A 23,593-nucleotide genomic window follows, 5' to 3' on the forward strand; every position below is an offset into this window, starting at 1 on the left:
TCGGTTTTAAGTATTAGACATTGAACGACATCACAACCTAAGCCTATTGACACGTTCTGGGCATTCCAGCTATACCCAGATTAGATATATAGCCCAGTTTAGTATTAAGATTATAATAATATTAAAATATTAGTAGTATTATAATATTGATTATAGGAACTAGTGATAGCGAACCACGAGCTGACTCAGTACTAATTATCTACTAAATAGTGAGTTTCATGACCCCTCTCTTTAAACAATTTTACGAACTTTTCGGGTGAAAAGCATGTTTTATTTGAAATGTGTAATAATGTGAATTATCTAAGTGCTAACACACGAAAGTCCCCACTAACACAGTTATTAACTTCGAGCCGGTGGCTTGTGAATAGTACAATTGGTTTGACAAACCCAAACGGAATCGGACTGGTTGCCGTGTCATATAGCGCCGTTTTCACATGACCATACTTATACAAACAGGCTATGTAGTGTTGGACATATCTACTAGGCATGTTGTGGGCAGAAGTGGAGCCATAGTGGTTGATTGAGCGTGGGAAATGGATGCACGCAGCACAAACAGTCAAGGCTTCACTATAGCTTAGTATAATTACATCATTTACATACATACATACAGTCACACCCCGTTGAGCGATTTGCGGAAGCGTAAAACGGAAATGTAACTGATGTGCGTTGGATAAACCTATAACAATGACCCTCACAACTAAGCTTTAAATATAAAACGAAAATCCTAAAACAACACACAACCGGCAAGTGTACCGATCGCAAGTAGTATAGACCTAGGAAGTCCGAGTATCGAACACGTGGACACGTAAGACGCTAACGATTACTAACCCTAGACAAAACCTACCTTAGAATAATATTTAATTGATTTTTGATTTTTAATTACTTAGCTGAACTAACCTAACTGACTGACAAAACTTACCAAAAATAGAAAACTTAACGGGGAACTAACTGTGTTAACTTAGGATGGAAAAAAACGTCTACCTAGGTCTGAATCAAATTGTAGGCCTAACAAGCTAATGGATTGAATGATATCAAGACACCGGTCCCTAAAGATGACATGACTAAGGATCGCTCGGGCTCACTGGATTACCTCTCGGTCTCACTCAACAAGCCTAAACTACTCAAAATTGGCTAAAACGACCAAACCGGGAAACAATTGCTAACGTGTTTTAATGATGGATCACCTCTCGGTCTCACCAACACTCGACCCTAATGGAAATGAATACTACACAACCAAGGATAGAGGAACAATTCAACTTAAACTAAAATAGATCAACTAGTCGCTCAAAACACCTAAACCTGACAAGAAACGAACTCGCTCTCGCGCAATCCTTATTCTAGCATGCAAAGGCAATGAGACAACCATAACTTCTTATCACCTATCAGTCTCAAAGAAGGTGTCTAATCGCTATACTTAATCCAATAAATCATGCAACAAAACCCTACGGTTGTTCCTACCGCAAACAAACCCTAAACACAAAGTCTAGAATCAAACATGCACCGATCAATCAATACAAAACTAACCAACCAACGCAAGAGGTTTATGCAATGAATTACTAAAATTTCCAGCCACTAAACACAACCTATTTCATGTCTAAATCAAACTTTACAATAACGATTCAAGTCCATCAATCAAACAATTCATAAAACTCATCAAACACTAACAATAATCATCATTCCTAGGTAGAACCGACAAGATTAGCCTCTCATAATTTTTGGACAGCAGCTATTCATCAATAAAAACATCAAATAACTCATACCAATCATCATAATAATCATTCAACAATCAATCCTACTCATAAACACTTCAATCTTTCAATCAATTGCAAAACTAGTAATCAATTGAACAAATATAAAAAGATGATGAACAATGTTATGAAAAGAAAGGATATGGATGAATTCCGGCTGTTCTTGGCTGCTACAACTAATGAGAAACGTCCCCGAGGCTTGGTTCTTGTGTCTTCTTCCTTCCCTAGCCGTCACACGATCAAAACCTAAGTTGAAAAAAGTTTTTCCCTTGCTTCCTTTGCTGCCTGGATTCCGATCACAGAAGCAGCTAGCCCTTAGGGTTTTTTTTATTTTATATAATATAATATAATGTAGCTTGGGCTTGTCCATGATATATACGGGCCGGGCCTTGAGCTTTGTCTTGAAGTTGTATGCGTAAAAGACCCGTAAGCTCTCCGAAAAGCTCGGTTTTCTTCCTTTCCACCCAAAACCTACAAGATAAACAAAAATATGTAAAACCTATCTAAAACAAGTTAAATTACATAAAATGTAATACAATACGTAGATAAAAGGTGCGGAAAATACGTGTGTTTTAAAACACATCAGTAACAGACACCTCTGGTATCAACCACATTGTTTATAAAGAACAATACAAACTAGTTTACAATATTTTACATCAATCTAACTTTGTTACAACTAGGTGATACAAACTAAATCCAGCCCGTTAAGCGGCTTTACATCTTACTAGCACACTTGCATCAATCCATCCAGCATTGAACGCAAATCAAACACGTAGCACATTGACTTTCTAATCCAATCCAGTACCTGAAAAACATTTTAAAACGGGTCAACTACAAATAGTTGGTGAGTTTCACGGTTTTCAAGAAATCAGTTGCAAGTACAACAATCACAGATTGTAAATATGCAAGTATGTATGTATGTACGTTCACAAGTACGTTTGTTTGTATGTTTATGATGTAATTATGCTAAGCTACAATGAAGCCTTGACTGTTTGTGCTGCGTGCATCCATTTCCCACGCTCAATCAACCACTGTGGCCCCCTTTCCGCCCACAATATGTCTCGAGTAGCTATGTCTAACACTACATAACGTGTTTGTATAATTATGGTCATGTGCAAACGGGATAATGTCTCAACAAACCGTGCAGGCCCTGCTTGGGTTAGTCAAACAAATAGTACTATTCACAAGCCACCGGCTCGAAGTTAATCACTGTGTTACTGGGGACTTTCGTGTGTTAGCACTTAGATAATTCCCATCTTCTAGCAGTTCAGAATATATATAAATATGTATCAACATGTTTTTCACCCCAAAAGTTCTTAAAAGCAGCTTAAAAGTAGGGTCATGAAACTCACTGTTTTGTAGGCACTCAGTGCGAGGTCAACTCGGGGTTCGTTTCCCTTGCTATCACTTAGTCCCTGTAATTAATATTATAATAATATTAATATTTTAATATTATTATAATCTTAATACTAAACTGGGTTGTATATCGAATCTGGGTATAAACGCCCAGAAAGTGTCAATAGGCTTAGGTTGTGATGTTGTTCAATGTCTAATACTTAAAACCAAACTTGGCTCAGTTTCCCTGTTTTCCCAGCTGCGCCAAGTTGTTCATTTACGCATTCAGAAAACAGTTATGGGGAAATAAGCTTGGGTAAATGTGTTGGTCGATAAAATGATTAAGTTATAAAGAAAAATCACATATTGGGGTTCCGGATTCACTACGGGGCCCGTTTCCGTTTATTTAGTTTGATTTGAGGAGAAACGCGCACAATTTATCCAGATTTTCCAGGTTTCTCATAAAAGGTTTGTTTTTACTTAATTAATCAAAAAAATATGATTTTTGATCACTCCTGGTGTTCTGATTTTCCCGCAGATTCGTTAATCACGAACTTGCCGGTTTTTATCAGAATTGAGTTTGTTTAATCTTCAAATTAGCATAATTAATTAACCGTTAATCATTAAATTATAAAAATTTAGTCACTTATCAAATAAATATGTAGATTTTTATAAAAATCTACATAATTTTTCAAGTAAAATTTAGTCACTTATCAAATAAAACACCCTTTGACTTTTCTAAATGTTCCCTAATTTTATATGTGATAAAAATATACCAAATCTGAGTTCCCCACAAAATTTCATAATTTTTCAAGCATTTTAACTATTTTTCCCAATTAAACGGCCCAATTTGGTAATAAATTCACCAAATATTCTCAAATGGTCAAAAAAATATCGAATTTGAACAGGGTCTCAATGATATGGTCCCTGATGTCCCTAAAAAATTTCAAAACCTAAAAATATGCACATCACAACCTTGCCCTAAACTACCCGTAATCGCGTATTACGGTATTACCTTAGCGGGTTTGGCCAGTTTTTGCCTTTCTAATCAAGGTTTCAAGCTCTTGTGCTTCTATGCAGGCTAGATACAAGTCCTATATCACAAACCAAGCAAGTTTCATCAACCAAACAGTTTGATGATCCAGAAGAATTGAGAAATAGTTAGTAAAAATATCTCCCAATTAGTTTAAATAAGAATATATATATATATATATATATATATATATATGCTTTAATCAAAATTGGCGGCCGGGAATGATTTTTGGCCTCATTTGGGCCTATTTGGCCCAAGTTACTGAATTTTTAAGCCGAAACGTGAAAGCCCAAGTCCAAATTTATTTCAGGTTCGGTTTTTGGCGCAAAAAACATGTCGGGTACGATAAACATCGCGAAAACGAGTGTTTTTCGACTACTTTTATGTAAATTTATAAAAACATACTATACGCTTATAAAATTCGAAAATATTTTCGTGGATCACTTAAATAATTTCAAATAAGTGTTTGGTAAGTTTTTTCGGCTTAACGGATGATACAATGCTTGGTTTGCAACTATCTTTCGCGTTTAAATCTATAGCGGGTGGTTAAACGAGCATGTTTTCGTTTAACTTGTTTGCTATCGAACTAAGGCCATAAAACTAATATATTAGCTTATATTAAATGTATATCACTTATAGATGCCCCCCCGGGATATCTGGTTCATAACCCGACCCGTTCGGTTAATCGTTCGTTCATTACGTAAAAAGCGTTTATTTGTTTAATCGATAAATACGTACTGAGGTGTACCTTGTTTTGGCTCAAATGTCACATTCTCCCTCCGTTAAGAAAATTTCGTCCTCGAAATTCGATTATGCCAACTTTACGCTCCTTAGGGACAACCAGGAGTATTTGTTTTCGTTTTTAAATATATATACTTTCCTGTTAAGGCATTTTACCGAACTTTAGCCATTGAAATTCTGTTGAGTCGTAACTGTTTGACTTTCCTGCCTGATATTTATACTGGCTCCTAACAAATTTTAGTTATGTGTGAGTTTCCAAGTGGTACTATCACAGCCTCGTCAATAAGGCACTTGTTTGTTTCAGTATATAGGAAATTACAAGTAGGGCTAAAACTCGACACTAAATATGGTTTTAGTCAATTTGCTATGAGATTAAATTTTAGGATAACTTCGTACGGTTCCGTATACGTTGATGTCAACTTGTCAGTTTCCTCAACTCGAATAACACTTTTCAAATGTCAACAATTCATTATGTACATCGGCATAGTTTTATCTGTGGTTTCTGGAATCACATTGGATTTCGCATTTTGAGTGTTGTCAACTTTCAGTCTAATAAAGTATCAATTCATGTTCTCGTTCGTTTTTGTACGGGCTATAGTGTCGCTTGTAATATTATGATGACTATTAGTATTCAAGGATTAGACCAGTGGAAATGTTGGTCCTAAATTTCTCTAAGGTTTGGTAATTCTTTTAATGTTTGTATAGTTTGTCGAAATCGATCGTTTGTTTGGGAACAACAGGTCATGGTTAAATCGATTCGGTTTCTTAAGTTTGTCAGAACATAAGAGGCGAAATTACTATCTTAATCCAAAGTAATTGAAATGGACATACCATATCGAGGTATGATTTTGATGACATAATTGTAGGCGTGTCGTTCAGTCGTGTAGTTGTTATAGATCGGGAGAGAGTATGCAAATTAAGTTAGTGGGTCAACTAGTACCCAGACTATACTGCGTTCTAGGGATGATTTATGAAAGGGTGTTACGAGGCTCATAGTAATCTGTTCCGACTTCCACCGGGTGTTTCCGGTTATTGTAACATTACCGAGGGTTCTTGATACTCTGTTTTAGTTGATTCTAGACTCGGTTTGTTTGAGGTACAGATGTTTATCGGTTTTTCTTTCGAAGTTTTGCCTCCTCGTGTAGGATTTTGTTTTCTAACTGTTAGGTTCTTAGAGTTTTCTTTTGAGCGATATGAAATTGCCCGATAAGGTTTGTCTAAACAATCGTTTCCAATACCCGTACTTTCCAATGTTTAACTTTAATCCTTCATCTTGAGAAATCGGTTTTCACAATTCTACTCGTTTTCCTTATCCTAAATTCAGTTTTGTCATATCAATTGCAGGTCATAAGCTTCTTAGATTCCTGTAATTTGTGCGTTTGATGGTATAATAGTAGCATGCCCATGCATTAGATGCAAAAATAATCGTCCCATACTCCGAGTTAAGGATAGTAATTATTTTTTTTTTGTTCGTTTTTTTATATTGCCGGGAAGCATATGCTATAACCTTGTTTCTATGCGTTAGTATGCATTCCAATTCTTTTCAGGATGTATCACGATAGATTACAAGATCTTTAGTTCCTTCTGGGAGACTTTGCATAGGAGTTTGATAAATTTTTCTGTCTCATCAATTGAGAAGCCATTTCTTGTTCTTGCCCCAGTCATAAAGTCAGTTCTTTTTGGGTTAGGTGGGTTATAGGTGGGCTATACTGGATTGTCAATAAGGCGTCGCAAATTCCAAAATTTGACAAAATTCTCTTGGTGACTCTAGTGTTTACCAGTTTTGCTCGGTTGTAAGTGAATTCCGTGTCAACTAATAACGTGTTCTAAGAATCGTACTCCTTGTAGCTAAAATTCACACCTGGACATCTTGATATACCATTCCTCCTGCCTCAACATCTCCGAGATTGTTCGTGAATGTTGCTCATGTTCCTTCTTGGTTTTCAAGATATCAGGAGGTCATCAATAACGTTATAAAGAATTTGTTGAGTTACAATTTACTAACTCGATTCGTGATATTCATGAAAAACTACATGTGTATTAGTCGGTCCGAAAGGCGTAACTAAGGGTTCATAGTGGCCATACTGAGCTCAAAACTCTGTTTTAGAAACATCTTTCTCTTGGATTTTGACTTGACGATAATAGGTTCAGAGGTCAATTTTCGAGAAGTAATTCGTGTCTAGGAGCTGAATGAACAAATCGTCTAATTATGGGAGGGAATATTGGTCTTAATGGCAATTCGTGTAGTTCCCAATAATCAAAACACATCCTAAACTTTCATCCTTCTTCTTTACCAACAACACCGGTGCTCCCCAATGATGATAGCTAGGTCCCATAAAACCCTTATCTAATAATTCTTGTAGAAGTATAATTAGTTTTTTTTTTACATTTTGGAGAATGTCAGACGATAAGGTGTCCTGGGTAATAGAAGTTGTTCCTAGGATTAAGTAAGTTCGAGATTCAACTTGTCGAATAGTGGTATTCCGAGTAGTTCATCAGAAATGGCATTGGAGTATTCGAGTACTACAGTAATGTCTCCTATATGTTTCGTTGGGGTTTTTATGGTTATATTTTTTCAGAAATGCCATACACCTTTGGCGTAAGTGCTTTAATACTTTAAGATGAGGCAAGAAAGGTGATATTGCACCAAACTTCTCTCCCTGTATCATAATTGCTTCCTCATTCAAGAGAGGAATTTCAACTATATAGTCATCACTTACGAGTTCCGCCTTGTATTTAGCTAACCAGTCCATACTGACAATTACATCGATGCTTCCTAACTATACCGGGAGTAAGTCAATAAAAATGGTTAATTGTTTAGGATAATAGGAAAGTTTTGGAGTATTTGGTTAACAGTTATCAATTTTTTTATTAACGAATTTTATAGCATAGGAGTCTTACTAGTTCACTAACCAGTATATTTCCCAGGGGTACGAATTCAATGGAGAATAACTCTTCTATCGGTATCTATATCAAACGAACTGAAGCATATTAGTCAGAAATTACAAATGTATTCTCTCACCACAATTAAGTCTTGTTGTGTTTTATCGGGTCCGATCACTAATCCAGGCCTCTAGCCGAGTTAGACGTCGGAGCGTTTTGTACTTCCATACTTATAGAAAGGACTGGTTTGTCATAGGTTGTGAGAGAATTGGTTATGATTGGGATAACTGTAAGTGATGAATTTAGAATGGTCGGTTTATAGTGTCATAATGGTTTCACGGCTACAGGCATACTATCCAGTTTTCTCGTTTTTATGAAATGCCTTTATTCGGCACACCCTTTGACAGAGGTTCATTGTATATGTTTAATTATGAACTAGAATTAATTGTCGTATTATTTTGAGTTGTAGGGTAGGCACGTTTAAATTGTTGTAGCTCTTGTACTCCTGTTTTGTGATTAGCTCGTTTTGTACTTGATGATTCCCGGTATTCTCAATACACCTTTACTGATCGAATTCAAAGTTACCACCCCGGCTTGCGCCCCGGTATTCTCAAAAGTTAAGTGGCTAACTGGATTAACTAAGGTCTCTACTTTCAGATTACTAACCATAGTATTTGTCGAACCAGATTGTTAGGACGATTGTGTATACCAGTTGATCCCCCCTTTCATTTTGGATTTCATTCCTTGGACAAAATATTTCAATATATGATTTTAAGTCTTGTCCAGGTCATGCGAATAATTGCCTTTTGTTCCCGTATTCGTACAATCGCTTTCTCCCACACAAGGGCGTGGCAAAGTAGTGTAATAGCAACATAATTAACGATACAATTTGATGGGAAACTATTAGTATGGATAACAGACTTTATCGTTTTGATTCATTTTACTAACTCATTTGATTCTTTAGTATCATTAAAATTTACATGTTTGCACAACTTAAATCGTTTAAACGAGTATTCCCGATGTGAAGGATCACAGTTGTTATTACTAGTATTCATGTTCGATAAAAGATTTTTTTGTTGCCAATGACATTTAGTGGGGGAATTTTTCATTATCGGTAGTAGCATTATTGCCAAATAGGAGAGTATTATTCGTGACAATGTTCATATTTATCATAAAAATAACATTTGTAACTGTATTAGTATTGGGCATCGAAATAATATTCGCGGCCGTATTAGTGTTTGGCATTTAATTTGTATTCATTATCGTATTAATGCCGGCAACGAATCGCACTGTGATTGTCAGAGTTACCAACAGCAGTTGCCGAACAATCATTTCGGTCAGAACTGCCTCAAATCACGTGCTTGTTTTATTCGGGGCCATTCTATAATGATAAACAATTAAACTTCATATAACAGTAATTTTCCCTATAACTCATTACGCAGGGAATCATATTCGCTAACATTCAGGTAATTCAAATAGCAGCTACGTATTACACACACCGAATTATATATCCATATATCCAGGATAGTACATAGATCTAGCCTGATAAGGCCAGTGTTTGCATGTATATAGCGAAAATTGTCATCCCGTGACAAGTAATTTTAACCCAGTAAGGGTCAATGTTTGTACTAATAGATCCAAATCGTCTCCCACATCAGCATAGCACACTACCAAACGCTTGCATGGAGTATCGAAACTATACACAACAGTGTCATACTATCCTCGTCTACCCGGGCACATAATATAATAATCAAGAATAGTTCACAACTTGTAACAATTATTCAGATGTAATCCTACAATTGGTTAACTGTTTATCATGTCTCTCCCATAAGTAGACATTTGTTCGTTATGAGTTTAAACAGTATGTTATAGTCGGGAGGCATTTGTATACTCCCCTTGACCTTTAGGTGTTATTAAGTATGATTACAGAATATTCTTTCATCAAGTCATTCAGTATACGCAAGCTGCTGGGTCTACTAAAAGTGATAATTTATTAATTAGGAGTAAGTATGTTCTCAGCCAAGACACATCATCGGTCAGCAAGCGTGTGGGTTCTCCTATATGATAAACTAATTGGAGTGGCAACAATATGGGAGTGGTTAGGGATACTCATACATAGATGATTTGATGAATTTATTAGTTAAGGATACTGGTGATGTATAGAGAAATTATTATTTTGATAACTGGTGTATGATATATGTAGGTGGTCATGGTTTGCTGTATTATTGAAAATTCAATAGGATAGCTATTATATTTAAAATTTGATAAACCGTACACTTTCTAAGTATTTTCTTATGAGTTGTATTTATTTTTAAACAATGGAAGTGGAGAGATGGCTAGAAAATAGTTCGGTTTACCATTAGAAACTAGTATGTGAGATAAAGATTAAGCCCGAATCCAGAAGTCGTGTTCCCTTGAGATGGACGTACGTATATCATACCTTCCACGGTTGCATTTACGCTCGGTCTGTGAATCAATCATACAATAAGGTTTAGTTTGGACTCGCTAGAAAGTCCTTGCATTCCCGTTTACAGGTAACATCAGTTCTTCACCCGATATGAGGCTACCGTTTTCAAATCTTTCGTTTTCACAATTTGTCATAAAAATAAATTTTTCAATAGTAGTAGAGAATATTATTACTTAAAGCCAAATAAAATATTTTATTTGTTATGGTCAAGTACAATATTAATTAAAATAAAATATAATATTATTTTTAATAAAATACAATTTTAAATTAATATTGATTACACGGAGACTTAGTATTATCGACAGTACAGTACGTACACGTATTCATACTCCTTGTTCCAAATAAGCACGTATTCGTGTTTCATATATATACGTATGCTCAGCATTACCTTTTATACACATATGTTGCCATTTTTACCTACCCGTATGTTCCGCGACTTCTCCCTGAATTCCCTCATACAAGCAAGTCTATTATTATGTTCCGGACCACAATAACTCACTTGCCCTACAAGTTCATCCCGGCATCCATCAGTATATAATATTAAATTATTATTTATTTTCTCAGAGTTAATCGAGCCTACGGTTATATTTTAGGTATCCTAAGGGACAACCTAATCCTTTATAACCAATGGCTCTGATACCAACTTCTATCACACCCCGTTACGCGATTTGCAGAAGCTTAAAACGGAAATATAACAGACACCTCTGGTATCAATCACATTGTTTATAAAGAACAATACAAACTAGTTTACAATATTTTACATCAATCTAACTTTGTTACAACTAGGTGATACAAACTAAATCCAGCCCGTTAAGCGGCTTTACATCTTACTAGCACACTTGCATCAATCCATCCAGCATTGATCGCAAGTTAAACACGTATCACATTGACTTTCTAATCCAATCCAGTACCTGAAAAACATGTTAAAACGGGTCAACTACAAATAGTTGGTGAGTTTCACGGTTTTCAAGAAATCAGTTGCGCGTATAACAATCACATATTGTAAATACGCAAGTATGTATGTATGTACGTTCACAAATACGTTTGTTTGTATGTTTATGATGTAATTATGCTAAGCTACAGTGAAGCCTTGACTGTTTGTGCTGCGTGCATCCATTTCCCACGCTCAATCAACCACTATGGCCCCCTTTCCGCCCACAACATGCCTCGAGTAGCTATGTTTAACACTACATAGCGTGTTTGTATAATTATGGTCATGTGAAAACGGGATAATGTCTCAGCAAATCGTGCTAGCCCCGCCTGGGTTTGTCAAACCAATAATACAATTCACAAGCCACCGGCTCGAAGTTAATCATTGTGTTACTGGGGACTTTCGTGTGTTAGCACTTAGATAATTCCCATCATCAAACAGTTCAGAGTATATATAGATATGTATCAACATGTTTTTCACCCCAAAATTTCATAAAAGCAGTTTAAAAGTGGGATCATGAAACTCAATGTTTTGTAGGCACTCAGTGCGAGGTCAGCTTGGGGTTCGTTTCCCTTACTATCACTCAGTCCCTATAATTAATATTATAATAATATTATATTTTAATATTATTATAATCTTAATACTAAACTGGGCTGTGTATCTAATCTGGGTATAGCTGGAACGCCCAGAAAGTGTCAATAGGCTTAGGTTGTGATGTTGTTCAATGTCTAATACTTAAAACCAAACTTGGCTTAGTTTCCCCGTTTTCCTAGCTGGGCCAAGTTGTTCGTTTACGCATTCAGAAAATAGTTATGGGGAAATAAGCTTGGGTAATTGTGTTGGTCGATAATTGATTAAGTTATAAAGAAAAATCAGATATTGGAGTCCCGGATTCACTACAGGGCCCGTTTCCATTTATTTAGTTTGATTTGAGGAGAAACGCGCACAATCTATTCAGATTTTCCAGGTTTCACATAAAAGGTTCGTTTTTAATTAATTAATCCAAAAATATGATTTTTGATCACTCCTGGTGTTCTGATTTTCCTGCAGATTCGTTAATAACGAACTTGCCGGTTTTTATCAGAATTGAGTTTGTTTAATCTTCAAATTAGCATAATTAATTAACCGTTAATCATTAAATTATGAAAATTTAGTCACTTATCAAATAAAATATTTAGATTTTTATAAAAATATTTCTGGAATTAATTATTGATTTATTAATTTATAAAAATTCATTTTACCTGCTATATTTAGCCTGAAAATCGTCCGTTTATCCTAAACGATTTCGAAAAATTCCAAAAAAATTCTTGGTTGTTAAAATTATATCCCAAAATCATCTATATAAATTCCAGAATGTAACAACCTTGTCCAAAATTCTTTTTGGGCCAAATTCGGCTATAAAAATTCATACAAACACATATGCACAAAACACCCTTTGACTTTTCCAAATGATCCCTAATTTTAAATGTGATCAAAATATACCAAATATGAGTTCCCTACAAAATTTCATAATTTTTCAAGCATTTTAACTATTTTTCCCAATTAAACGGCCCAATTTGGTAATAAATTTGCCAAATATTCTCGGATGGTCAAAAAATTAACAAATTTGAACAGGGTCTCAATGATATGGTCCCTGATGTTCCTGAAAAATTTCAAAACCTAAAAATATGCACATCACAACCTTAACCTAAACAGCCCGTAATCGCGTGTTTCGGTATTACCTTAGCGGGTTTGGCTCGTTTTTGCCTTTCTAATCAAGGTTTCAAGCTCTTGTGCTTCTATGCAGGCTATATACAAATCCTATATCACAAACCAAGCATGTTTTATCAACCAAACAGCCCCTTAACTTAGGGTTTCGGTTAGGGTATAAAACCGAACTTTTGAACCGTAAAAACTCCGTTTAAACCCTCTAATCCGTGTTTATAGCCAAAAAATAATATGATTCTGATTCCAAACCATGTGTATGAACAAAAAATGTTTTTCGACCATTTTAAAGATTTTTACATGGTTAGGAATGATTTTTTGGTAATCAAACTATGTTTACATGAGATTAAATATGATTAATTAAGCTAAAAATTCATAAAATGAACAAAATAACTTACGTTCTTGCTTAACTTGCTGGAAAAGAGTTTGATGATCCAGAAGAATTGAGAAATAGTTGGTAAAAATATCTCCCAATTAGTTCAAATAATATATATATATATATATGCCTTAATCAAAATTGGCGGCCGGGAATGATTTTAGGCCTCATTTGGGCCCATTTGGCCCAATTTGCTGAATTTGTAAGCCCAAACGTGAAAGCCCAAGTCCAAATTTATTTCGGGTTCGGTTTTTGGCTCGAAAAACACGTCGGGTACGATAAACAGCGCGAAAACGAGTGTTTTTCGACTACTTTTATGTAAATTTATAAAAACATACTATACGCTTAAAAAATTTGAAAATATTTTCATGGATCTCTAAAAATATTTCAAGTAAGTGTTTGGTAAGCCTTTTTTGGCTTAACGGATGATACAATGCTTGGTTTGCAACTATTTTTCGCGTTTAAATCTATAGCGGGTGGTTAAACGAGCATGTTTTCGTTTAACTTGTTTGCTATCGAACTAAGGCCATAAAACTAATATATTAGCTTATATTAAACTTATATCACTTATAGATGCCCCCCCCCCCCCGGGATATCTGGTTCATAACCCGACCCGTTTGGTTAATCGTTCGTTCGTTACATAAAAAGCGTTTATTTGCTTAATCGATAAATACGTACTGAGGTGTACCTTGTTTTGGCTCAAATGTCACACATACATACATACATACATACATACATACATACATACATACATACATACATATATACATACATACATACATACATACATACATACTTATATCATGATTACAAGTGTTAACTTGTGAATATTCATAACTATTTTCTTGAAACTAGTGAAACTCACCAACTCCAGTAGTTGACCCATTTTAAACTGCTTTTTAGGTATACCAAAGTTGGAATAATTTGGTGAGTAGCTACGTGAAACAAGGTGTGGTCGATGCTATGTGAATAGAAGAAAGGATGTTAGTAGTAAGATTAATTAGTTTAACGAACTAGTTCTGTTTGTATCACCTAGAATGTAAAACGATAATAGAACATTGTAATGTAATATATTGTAAATTAGTTTGTAATGTTTCTTTATAAACAATGTGGTTGATACCAGAGGTGTCTGTTACATTCCCGTTTTACGCATCCGCATTATGCTAGTCGGGGTGTGACAAAAGTTGGTATCAGAGTCACCATAAAGGATTAGGTTATCCCTTAGGGTATCTAAAATATAACTGTAGGCTCGATTAACTCTGGGAAAATAATTAAATAATAATTTAATATTATATACTGATGGATGCCAGGATGAACTCGTAGGGCAAGTGAATTACTGTGGTCCGAAACATAATAACAGACTTGCTTGTACAAGGGAATTCAGGGAGAAGTCGCGGAACGCGCGGATAAGTAAAACTGGCAACATATGTGTATAAAGAGTAATACTAAGTACTTATATATGTAAAACACATACGTGCTTATCTGGAACAAGGTGTACGAATACGTATACGTACTGTACTGTCGATAATACTAAGTCTCCGTGTAACGAATATTATATTCGATTATAATTAATATAGGTTTAAAATCATATTTTATAAAAAAAATAATATTATATTTTATCGTAATTAATATTGTACCTGACCATAACAAATAAAATATTTTATTTTTGCCCTAAGTAATAATATCCCTTATTCTGATTCGTACTATCAAAAGTTATTATTCTTATAATTTAACCGTTGCTCCGGAAGATATCGAGATCTGGTAGCCTTACGTCGGATGAAGAAACTAGTGTTATCTGTAAACGAGAATACGAGAACGTTCTATCGAGTCCAAACTAAACCTTTTTATATGATAGAACCACATATTGAGAGTAATATTCAAGGCCCAGAAAAGAATCATAGGAGGTTTGATCGACACGTCCATCTCAACGAAATGCAACACTTCTTAGTTCGGGCCTAATCTTTATCTCATATATCTGTTTTCTGACAGTAAACTGAGCTGTTTTCTAGTCATCTTTCCATTTCTTTCATTCAAGAATAAGCAATATTCCTAGAAAAATACCTATTAACGAACCCAATTTATGAAATTATAAATATAATAATTACTTTACGAAATCCCCGATATATAACAAACCGTAATCACCCATATATACTACTTATCAGCTATAGTTCAAAAGGTTTTCATATCATCAGTACAACCAACCCTGCCAAACCCACCTAATTAATAAACTCATCAAATCATCTGTGTACAAGTATCTCCAACCACTCCTATATTTTTATCACTCTAATCGATTTGTTACAAAACAGAAACCTCTCGTTTGCGAACCAATGACGTGTTTTGGCTTATGGAGAACATACTTACTCCCAACTAATAAATCACCACTTTTAGTAGACTCAGCATGCTTGCGGGTACCGAACGACCTGATGAAAGAATATTCTAAAGTACATTATATAGCATCTAAAGGTCAAGGGGAGTATACAAATGCCTCCGATTATAACATACTGTTTAACTCATAACGGACAAATGTCTACTCACGGGAGAGGCGGGATAAAGCAGCTACCCAATGGTGGGATTATATCGGAATAATTGTTGTGCAATTTGTGAACTATTCATGATGATTATTATGTCTGCTCGGATAGACAAGGATAGTATGGTACCATTGCGTATAGTTTCAATACTCCATGCAAGCAGATGGTAGTGTGCTATGTTGATGTGGGGGGACGATTTGGACCATTAGTATAAACATTAACCCTTACCGGGTTAAATTTACCTCACGGGATGACAATTTTCTATATATATATACATGCAAACAATGGCCTTAAAGGGCTAAATCTACATACTATCCTGGGTATATAGATATATGATTCGGTGTGTGTAATACGTGGCAGTTATTTGAATTACCTAACTATTAGCTAAAGTGATTCCATGCGCAATAAGTTATAGAGAAAATTACTATTATGTGAAGTTTAGTTGGTTATCATTATAGAATGGTCCCGAAGAAAACAAACACTTGATTTGAGACAGTTGTGACCGAAATGATTGTTCGGCAACTGTAGATGGTAACTCTAACAATCACAGCGCGATTCGCTGCCGGCATTAATACAATGAATACAAATTAAATGCCAAACACTAATACGGCCACGAATATTATTTCGCCGCCCAATACTAATACAGTTACAAATGTTATTTTCTTGATAAACACGAACATTGTCACGAATAATACTCCCATAATGAGCACTAATGCTATTATCGATAATGATAATTTTCCCCACTAAATGCCTTTTGGCAATAAAAATCTCTTACCGAACATGAATACTGGTCGTAACAACCGTGATCCTTCACGACGGGAATACTCGTTTAAAGGATCTAAGTCGTGCAAACATGTAAATTTTAGTGGTACTAAGGAATCAAATGAATTAGTAAAATGGATTGAAACGATAAAGTCTGTTGTCCATACCAGCAGCTCCCATCAAATTGTATCGTTAATTATGTTACTACTACACTACTTATCCATGCCTTTTTGTGGTAGAAAGCGATTGTACGAATTTGGGAACAAAAAGGCAATTATCCGCATGACCTGGGCAAGACTTAAAAACCTTATATTGAAATAATTGTCCAGAGAATGAAATCCAAAATGAAAGGGCAGGTCAACTGGGATGCACAAACCGTTCTAATGATCTGATTCGACTAATTCTATGGTTATTATTCCAGAAGTAGAAATCTTAGTTAATCTAGTTAGTCACTTAACTTTTGAGAAACCGTGACGCTAGTCGGGGTGGTAGCTTTGAATTCGATCAAGAAAGATGTGTTGAGAGTACCGGAAAATCATCTCGTATAAAACGAACTAACCACGAAACAGGGGTACAATAACTACAGCAAATTAAATGTGCGTGCCCTACAACTCAAAACGATACGTCGATTAACTCTAGTTCTGAACGAAAATTATACAATGAACCTTTGCCAAAGGGTATGTCAAATAAAGGCATGTCATAAAAGCGGGAAAACTGGATACTATGCCTATAGCCGTGAAACCATTATGAACATTGAAAACCGACCAAAATTCACCACTTACAGTTATCCCAATCGTAACTAATTCGCTCACAACCTATAACAAATCCTTCTCCTTTCTATGAGTGTGGAAGTACGAAACGCTCCAAAAAGAAATGTCCCAAATTAAACCAAGAACGAACATCGACGTCTAACTTAGCTAGAGGCCGCGATTAGTGATCAGAACCGATAAAGACACGATAAGACTTAAATGTGAGGAAGAGACATCTGTAATTCCTGATTAATATGCTTCAAATTCAGTTAATATGCTTCAAATTCAGTTGATATAGGTACCGATAAAGACACGATAAGACTTAAATGTGAGGAAGAGACAATGTAATGATATGAATTATCTAAGTGCTAACACACGAAAGTCCCCACTAACACAGTGATTAACTTCGAGCCGGTGGCTTGTGAATAGTACTATTGATTTTGCAAACTCAAACGAAATCGGCCTGGTTGCCGTGTCACATAGCGCAGTTTGCACATGACCATACTTATACAAATAGGCTATGTAGTGTTAGAAATAGCTACTGGGGCATGTTGTGGGCGGAAGTGGAGCCACAGTGGTTGATTGGGCGTGGGAAATGGATGCACGCAGCACAAACAGTCAAGGCTTCACTGTAGTTTAGTATAATTACATCATTTACATACATACATACATACATACTTATATCATGATTACAAGTGTTAACTTGTGAATATACATAACTGTTTTCTTGAAACTCGTGAAACTCACCAACTCCAGTAGTTGACCCGTTTTAAACTGCTTTTCAGGTATACCAAAGTTGGAATAATTTGGTGACTAGCTACGTGAAACAAGGTGTGGTCGATGCTATGTGAATAGAAACAAGGATGTTAGTAGTAAGATTAATTAGTTTAACGAACTAGTTCTGTTTGTATTGCCTAGAATGTAAAACGATGATAGAACATTGTAATGTAATATATTGTAAATTAGTTTGTAATGTTTCTTTATAAATAATGTGGTTGATACCAGAGGTGTCTGTTACATTCCCGTTTTACGCTTCCGCATTATGCTAGTCGGGGTGTGACAATAATAATATTATTTAAATAGAATGTTACAGATTAACCCCTGGAGTTTCAAGAACATTTTAAATGGAAGTTTGATTCTTTTAAAGTTAAAGTTAGTTTTCGATGTTTACACTTTTGGCTTTAAACTTTATAACCGAATTATATAACATTTGGTTTTAGATTGTTTACACGTTTAGCCCACACGACTCGATTAATGTTTATGACTCGGAATTAAATAATAATAATATCGAATGCTGAATTTTTAAACGTCGGGAACGCTTTTATAAATAATAAATGATCAATAAACAATACATCGAAATGACCCAACGGGTCGGGTTTACAAATACAACTATGAATCGAATTTGATGAATGTCACAGCATTATTATTATTGTTATTGTTGTTGTTGTTGTTGTTGTTGCTACTGCTGTTATTGTTATTATTGTTATTAACTTATTATTATTATTTTATTATTATTAATATATTATTATTACTATTATTTTTAATGTTAATATATTACTATTATTTGAATTTAACTAATATATACTTCCATTACGTTTGTTAGGAGTATTTCGTTTAAGATAGATAGTCAGCCGTCGTACCAGTTACCTGTTGTCGGGTCGGCTTATGGAAGTTAGTCTTCTTCTTCGTTTGATGGGCCCAACGGCCCGTACGACCGATTCATGGCCGAAGTTGGGGCACGCGACCCTTACGTTCCTATTCCTTTAGTCCAGCCTCCCCCACTCGCAGCAGCGAAGGTGCAGATTGTCAGTCAACCTAAAAAGCATATTTATTTACAATTCATTAAACTTAAAAAAGCTTGTGAACGTACATTAAATTTGTAAGATATATATACCAAATAAGTTGATGTATTTGGGTTTATATATAACAAAATACATATTTAGATTTAAAATATATGATAATGTAAATGTCAACCGACTTATAAATGGAATGAAGTTAGCATCATATTGGTTTAATGTGGGACGGACTCGTTAGTCGTGACTATAAATGTACATGATAACCTAACCCAGGTAAGAAGTACGTGATTTATTGAAAGAAACTCCATCTTTGTTTTCTGGCCACGGAATTCATGTGATGCGGTCATGTAGAAAATCAAAATTGGCGGAACATTGATTTGCAATGATTACTAGATACTAGCTAGAGTCTCTGATGTTTCAGTACTATAAAAATAAGATCATTGGTATTTGCAAAGAACATAAGTATATCAATAACCATAGAGGGATTATTATTGTTAGATTAGATAGATCCGTAAGGAGTAATGTTAAGATAAAATAAATAAGTTGATGTATTTGGGTATAACGTATTTAAGACAAAAATCTACCATAATGTAAAAGTCAACCAACTTATAAATTGAATGGAGTTAACATCATAATTGTTTTATGGTAAGGCAAACTAGTTATTCTAAATTTCCATGATATCACCTGACCCGATTACGAGGTGATTTAGATTAGCTTTTGTTTGTTATATTTGACCGGTTACTTAGAAATATAAAAGTTTATATCATGAATAGTTAGATTTAACTTTTGTATTTGGTAAAGTAGGGAAGAATCATTCCACTTTAGTTTTTGCTTTAATCCTTTTTAAGTATGTTCATTCTTCAATGAGAAAATATTCTTAGATATCACTTGTTTTCATAATTCAAATCTTATATTAAAATTCAAAAGAGTTCTTGACACTTTTTTTTTTTAAATATTAGAGATTTTTATAACCTTAGCCAAGTTTTATAAAATATTTTGGAAAATGACCATAGGTTTATATAATCTTATTTTTATAAATCTTGTTATATTATTTAATTGTTTGATATCTCTCTGATTCCACAATATATTCATATTGTTGGTTATGCATTGATCCACGTGGTCTGATGTCGTGTTATTGATCAATTGTTTTCTTCGTAAGTATGATGCTGTTGTCACCTGAACTTGTTGATTGACTTGTTTTTATAAGAGCATCTATCTTAGGCTCCTCTAATTTAGTGTGGGTAATGCTGTACAGAAATGGACTTGAAGTGGCAAATTTCTTTTGTTGAGGAGTTTTGGGGTTAATTAAGCAAAGCAATCCCAAACACCCTCTAAAGTCTCCTTAAAAATATTTTTTGGAAAAAAGGGTAAAGCCAGGGATAGTTAAATGGCAAACGCAATCTGTTACAGACTTACTGGATTAAAGTTCGTAAGGAGATGAGTTAATGCGAATTTTAAATATGTATGACAAGTTTTATGAGTTATGAATGTTGAATAGAACAAACTTTTGTTGCAAGTATTTTTACCAGGGATCGTCCAAAAGAACATTAAGTTGTCAAAAGAGTTAGCCGCCATAGCAAAATTAGAGTAGATAACGACTTGTATAAGACCAATACGCCGGAGAAAATCAAAAGGATATTGTTGCTTTGATAGATAAAGAGTATCATTGGTGAAGGTGCCTGGATTCCTAAGAAACAGTTCAACATAGTCAAGTTCTTTAATGTAAACTAAGAGTGAGGACTACTGATCACAAATCCACATGAACTCCTAGTTTCTATTATAGCATCAACAAGTAGGGCTAGCAAATTCTTGTGGTTGCCAATGTAAACGGTCTCAGAGAAATCACCATTAAGAAAGGAATTGCTGGCATCTATATATTGAATATCCCAACATTGAGAGAAGGCGTTAGACAAACAGTCGAATCCTTTTGGTTTAACCACCCAACTAAGCATTTAAGTGTAATCAATTCCATCAATTCAATGAAACCTTTTGGCGATCGGCCGGGCTATAATAATTAACCGTACCTTCTTAATTTCGTTTAATCACAAAAGTCATTTATGTTCAACAATATTACATTACTCTAAGGATTGCAACCAATTCAAGCTCCAACCCATTAGGCGAGCAGGTAAGCTGTAAAACTGTAAAACCCATCTGTATAAATAAAAAAACCGCCAAAACCAGTTTAATTACTTTTGTTTAACCCATACATCAAAACAAAAGCTAACTTCCAAGTGTAAACCCAAAAGTCCAAATCCAAGCAATGTTTCTTCACTATCAAAAATTTTTTTTAGTTTTAGAATTTTAGATAGAAAATTTTGGGCTTTAATAAAAGTCTAGCCAACCCAAAAGTAGCCCAAAATAAAAAAATGTTGACCAAGTGGAGTCAACCCAAATCCATCAAAATTTAACCGAGACATATCACTCACTTCCCAACCTCACACCCAAATATTTCAATTATCCAAAACACTTTAACCCCCCTTCATCTCCTTCCTCTCTACTCCCTCCATTAAAGCTCAAGATTCAAACCCCATCATGTTAACAAACCTCTCTCTATCACCCCCATCTTATTATTATTCAACCACAAGACTCCATACCACAAAACCCAAATCTCTATTTCCATCAAACCCATCTTCAATTCCCAATTTCCTTCCAAGAAAACCATACCCACATCAAAACATCAGCCACCCATCTCATAAAAATCAAAACTTTAAGCCTTCAGCTTTATCCGCTTTCGGGTTCGGTGGGTTTGAAAGTGCCCAATCAGTACTTGAAGCTTTTACAGTACTCACAGCAATCATAGTAGTTCATGAAAGTGGTCACTTTTTAGCTGCATACCTTCAGGGGATTCATGTAAGCAAATTCGCAGTCGGGTTCGGTCCGATTTTAGCTAAATTTAACGTGAATAACGTCGAGTATTCATTACGGGCGTTTCCCTTAGGCGGGTTTGTGGGGTTTTCTGATAATGATCCGGATAGTGAGATTCCAGTAGATGATAAGAATTTGTTGAAAAACAGACCCATTTTCGATAGGGTTTTAGTGATTTCGGCTGGTGTGATTGCGAATATTGTTTTTGCATTTGTTATAATCTTTGCACAGATAGTGTTTGTTGGAATGCCTGTGCAAGAATCTTTTCCAGGTGTGATTGTGCCCGAGGTTCGCCCGTTTTTGGCTGCTTCACGAGATGGGTTACTCGTTGGTGATGTTATTCTCTCGGTTAACGACCTCGAGTTACCCAAATCCGGCCCGAATTCGCTATCGCAAGTTGTGGATGTTATAAAAAGGAGTCCTAAGTCAACTGTGTTGTTTAAGGTTAATAGGTTTGGGAAAGATTTGTTAGTAAAAGTCACTCTGGATCAGAATCTAGATGGGAGTGGTCGAATCGGGGTCCAGTTAGCCCCGAATGTCAAGATATTAAATGAGAAACCGAAGGATGTTTTGGAAGCGTTTAGTTTCACAGGCCGTGAGTTTTGGGGGTTAACGAGTAACGTTGTGGACAGTTTGAAACAAACTTTTCTTAACTTTTCACAAACTGCAAGTAAAGTTGCGGGGCCGGTTGCAATCATAGCGGTCAGTGCAGAGGTTGCAAAGTCGAATGTTGACGGGTTGTATCAGTTTGCAGCGATTTTGAATATAAATCTTGCGGTGATTAATATGCTTCCGTTGCCTGCTTTGGATGGCGGTTCTTTGGCTTTGATTCTTGTGGAGGCGATAAGAGGGGGGAGGAAGTTGCCTTTAGAAGTGGAGCAAGGGATAATGTCGTCTGGGATTACACTCGTGTTCGTTCTTGGACTTTTTCTTATTATTCGGGACACGTTGAACCTTGATTTCATCAAGGATTTGTTGTGATCAGGTACTGGTTTGATCTGTTGTTGTATTGTTTGTGTTGTATCTAGCTGAATGAATGTTTAATATTGTTTATGATATACATTCATAGTGGATATACAATTATAAATTGTTCATTCCAGTGGAATTGAAGATTGAAATAGATACCTCACATACTTTAACTTGTGTTAATATTACAAAAACAAGATTCATATTTTACTGTTAATGATGTGCTGTTGTTTTGTGTGTTTTTAATCCTGCAAACAATTTTTAAATTGTGAGTTAGAAGTTAGAACAAGGTTTACATCTAGCAGACCTCGCAATTTCGATCTGTTTATCTAAAAAAAAACAACTAACCATCTTTAAACCTTTGAGAAAAATGGATCCCAACAACCCGAACAGCCGCAATCCATTTTGGATCCCATCTCCGTCTCCATCGTCGTACGATCCGAACCAACAATGCTACCAACTGCAACCACCAACACCATTGTTTGGTTTTGGAAAGTACCAATTCCAACCGAATTTAGTCCAACTCCAACCTGACACCCAGCCCGAACCAAAGTCCAAAAACAGTAAAGACGTGAAGAAATTCGGTGCACCCGAAAAGTGGAGCCCATCGAGGAAGAAGCATTGGCTCGCACTTGGGTCTACATCTCATGGGGGCCGATCATGGGTAACACAGAATGCCGGGTCACCTTGTGGAGCCGGGCCATGGAGA

The 23,593-nt window shown here is 35.4% G+C and overlaps 1 pseudogene; it reads left to right on the top strand.

The window, feature by feature from the left end:
* The first annotated feature begins 21,414 nt into the window (after positions 1-21,414).
* On the top strand, positions 21,415-22,963 carry LOC143546955 (membrane metalloprotease ARASP, chloroplastic pseudogene; annotated as a pseudogene).
* The last annotated feature ends 630 nt before the right edge of the window (positions 22,964-23,593 follow it).

The sequence above is a fragment of the Bidens hawaiensis genome, unplaced genomic scaffold, assembly GCF_021521415.1.
Source record: "Bidens hawaiensis isolate Kalapana, Puna unplaced genomic scaffold, B.hawaiensis_p1.1 tig00014524_1, whole genome shotgun sequence".
In the NCBI taxonomy this organism is placed as follows: domain Eukaryota; kingdom Viridiplantae; phylum Streptophyta; class Magnoliopsida; order Asterales; family Asteraceae; genus Bidens; species Bidens hawaiensis.